The sequence below is a fragment of the Bidens hawaiensis genome, unplaced genomic scaffold (assembly GCF_021521415.1).
Source record: "Bidens hawaiensis isolate Kalapana, Puna unplaced genomic scaffold, B.hawaiensis_p1.1 tig00025793_1, whole genome shotgun sequence".
NCBI classification, from domain to species: Eukaryota; Viridiplantae; Streptophyta; class Magnoliopsida; order Asterales; family Asteraceae; genus Bidens; species Bidens hawaiensis.
The window spans coordinates 33,533-37,775 of record NW_027494135.1 but is presented as its reverse complement, the minus strand read 5'-3'; positions in this window follow the sequence as shown (position 1 = coordinate 37,775).

Here is a 4,243-nt window from a genome sequence, read left to right as displayed (position 1 = left end):
CGATGCTATACTGTGTTAATATAGCTTCTTTTGTTATCATTATGATCGGAATGTTATTCCGAGACTCTTGGTGGTCTTTAATCAGGGTTTGATTATAGTTTGCCGAGTCAATTAAGTGTTTAGGTTTTCAGGGGTTTATGCTCTGTTAAAACTCCAATTAAACCTAACTTATTTCACGGTATTGAACCTCAATTTCAACTCCGTGTGCTTCGTATTGTGTTTCCGAGATCACTACGCCTGTTGATTCGGTTATTCAACGATGATTATGGATTAATTGATACTGGGTTCATATTGTTGACTTTTAGTGTTCTTAATCTAATTTTGACTTTGACTATGGGAGTCAAAGATCAAGTCATTATTGACCATTCGTTATTGTTAGCGAATTGGAACTATTTAGTGTCCAATTCGTTAATAAGACACACGAACTAGTTTAGCGAATAAATTAATCAACGAATTAGCCTTGAATTCGTTAAATCATAACGAACTAGATCCTAGTTCGTTCCTTTGAATAGTAATTCACTAAATCTATTTCGTTAAGATATTTACCTAATAGCAAATCACTTGATTCATTACATGTTTGTAACGAATCAGATTGATAATCAAACGAATGACATTTTACTTTTAATTATTTAAATTAAATTCACTAACCATTGTAATTAATAAATTATTCCAACCATCTAAACACGTCGATATATCGATTACACACACATACACCATCTATAAATGTTAACTGTATCTTATATCTCCACATTACTTATATTCGTTTAAATTTTATTCAGTTTAAATGGCCGATCAAATGGATCAAGATCCACCCGTTGCTCCTCAAGAACTAGAACAACCCCAAGATCAAGAACAACCTCAGGAACAAGCAGAGATTCAATTGCTATCATATGATAAGAAGCACAACATATGTGCTTATGTTGATTCAGATATTGCTGACGTAGCTATGTTTGGGGATATGTTGGCATTTTTACGACGTTCAGTAATACATTATGCCATAACTGCCAGACCTACGGTTTATCTGAGTATTATTAGGTAGTTCTGGAATACCGCTGATTTTGTTGAAGCCAAGAATCACATTCGAGCAACAATCAATCAACTTCCTATCACTATGGATGTTGAAGTGATTAGGTGGGTGCTTCGGTTTGGGGAAAACAAAATAATCCGAGTGAGTTTGATAAGAGATTGATCAAGGGATTATTTACAGGTGTACGTTATGGTAGAGATGTCGAAGAATCCATGATGTACAAGAATGGCCTGTGCCAACCTTACAAGTATCTTTTACACGTACTAATTCATTGCATGGGTGGTCGTAGAGGTGGATTTGATGATTTCCGCAGTAGTCTATAATCAGCATTTGTGGCACTCATTCCCAACAAACCATTCAACTTCTCGGAAATGGTCTTTGATCATTTGAAAGAGCAAGTCCAGCAAATAATTCAGACGAAGAAGTTTTTAATGTATCCTCGATTCCTGCAGTTGATAATTCAAGATTTGATACCAAACTTGGTTATTGATCAAACTTTGGTGGATAATGTGCTTCCTTTGGAACACATGAAGGCTGACACTGTACGTCGAATGAAGATTTACTGTAAGGAAAGGCCTCGGGACAAACGTATAATTGGTCATATCATTAACCCTAATTATGTATGTCATCCCAATGAACGTTGGATCCACGATGACTCGGATTCCGAGCGGAGGGGGGAGAAGGTGGGAACGACGACGATGGTAATGATGATGGAGATGATGGTAATAATGATGGAGATGGTGGTAGTGGTGGTACTGGTGATTTTGCTCTTCAAGAGCAACATGATGCAGTAAATACTGCGTTAGCTTCTACCATTGCAGCTCAACGTGAACGAAAACGGAAAGGTAGAGCACCAGCTTCTGAAGTTCCAGCTAAGAGACGAGTATCAGCTGGAGCTGGTGTGATTATTGGTGTGCCACCGCCTCGTCAAACAATGCCTCAACGCCTGGTAGTGCCGCCTACTAGTAGTACTCCGGCGCTTACATTAACAACAACGATGGTCCCTCATGAGCGGCCTGGTATGATTCCATAGATGGCACTGGCTGAAATACCAATGCCTTCTGCAACACTGTCCACTATTCCTCCAACACCGTCCATGAGGCCTCCTTCACCTAGTGATTTCTCATTCATGAGAATTACAAGGCCTAAGGGACCAATCCAACCTGTTCATCCATCATTGTACAACATGCCATAGAATCTTCAGACAGACATGCTTTTGAATTTGCTACACTTGTATGAGAATCAGATGTCTACTGACCGTCTGAATCAGGAACGCCTAATGGAGAATCAAAGAAGGCTGATGAGTTATGTTTCATTCTGTCAGAAAGAGACTAAGGAGCTTCGTGCGATTGTTGAGTCTCAATGGGTGAAACTCAAAGAACAGGAGGATCTGATTTTGCAATTAACGTGTAAAGACGATGCATTGAAGAAACTCAAGAATGATAACCAAGAACTTGACGAGTCTGGTGCAGGAGGTGAGCCTAAACAAGCGCACCGCTCATTTTCCGGTGCAGGTACAAGTGGTGGTGATGACTCGGTTAAACAGATTATTATTTATCATGACTATACAGTTGCCAAACCGATCGAAATGATTGAAGCCAACACTGTCATATTTGTGGATGGATCGGGAATGGTTAGGAGTGTGGTGAACAGGGATGAGATTGAGGTTGGTGAGTTTGTTGAAAGGTCTCTAACACGAGAGCAGATTTCCATACTGCTTGGGTTGAATGATGAACAGTTATCCGTGTTAGAGACAGAGGCTGACGTTGAGGTGGTGAATAAGGAAAGCATAACAAATGATCCGTCTATTCACTGATGAGGAGTATCCTGACCTGTTTCAACACACAAATGTTGATAAAGGTGCTCCAGTATTCGATGAGCAAACGTTTAAAGCTGCTGAGAATGATTTGGTAAAGGCTTCTAAGGGTAAACAGGCAGCTGATGCCGTATGTAAATCACTTGAAGTCATAACTGATGCCGATATTGCTAGGTGGTTCAGCTATAAAAAGGTGAGTAAGATTATTAAGGCATATCGGTATGTCGATCAAGAACGGAAAGATGAAGCCGTAGCCTGGGTCAAAGCAAACCAAGTGACTTCTTTCAAGACCGTATCAAAGGTTCATGGTGATATTGTCTCCTGGCTATATGATTCTAATCTTAACGTAAGTATCGTCAAATGGCAGAAGGGAATCTAGTATTACAAGAAGATAATGGACGTTCTTACCCTATCGCGTTGGGATGTTCGTACCCTCGCGTATCGTCTGTTTATCAATCGTGGTGGTGACCGAACAGCTGAGTGGTTTCATCAACACTTGCTGTTCGAGGTCAATCATGGTTTCAAGTTCTTCAAACACCAGGTCCCTGCACGTAAGTGTATTAATGAAATTGATCCAAGGACTGGCTGGAGGAAACTTGTTCTTAAGGTAAAGCCGCCGAAGACGATGAAGCGGGTGCCTGTGAAGACAATGCACCAACACATGCATCTTACGTTTGACCGCTGGTACTACGACAATCGTACTGGCGAGGCCGTCATTGTGCTTGGTAAAGGACTGAAGACTGAGCTTATCAAGATTATCGATCCGATGTGGTTGGTTAATTTATCTGAGACAGATAATGACGTGATTCACAAGAACATGATTCTGATCGAGCGCAATGAAGACTACGATCTGGCTATGCAATTCCAACGCGTCGTGCGTGTTTGTTATGAAAACGTAATTCATAGTTACAGAGATGGCAGTCCAAGCATTTCAAGTGAAGACCAAATGCAAAGAGCTCAAGACGAGGGGGTGTCTGTTAGTGCATGGTTTTGCGTCTTGAGTCTTTGTATTTATCGTTAACGTATTTGTCGTTTTGTTTAATGTAATAAACAATTAATTTATATTATTAGTTCGTTAATGTAATGTCTAGTTCGCTAAGGATGTTTAGAGAACTAAGACTTAAGTTATTTTCCCTCCTGATTCGTTAAGGATGTTTAACGAATCAGGGGGTGATTCGTTAAGTTTATTATTCCGTAATGTATGTAACGAAGTGGGCTCTAGTTCGTTAGGGGATGTTAACGAACTAAGCCCATTTTCTATTTATATGTGAACACTGTTCACGTTTAATTTAAGCTTTAGAGAGTTAATTAACGAAGTTCTGTCCAAATCTTTCTCGATCTTCATCTTAATATTATACATACATACACATCCTACTATTGATAATATATATACATATAAC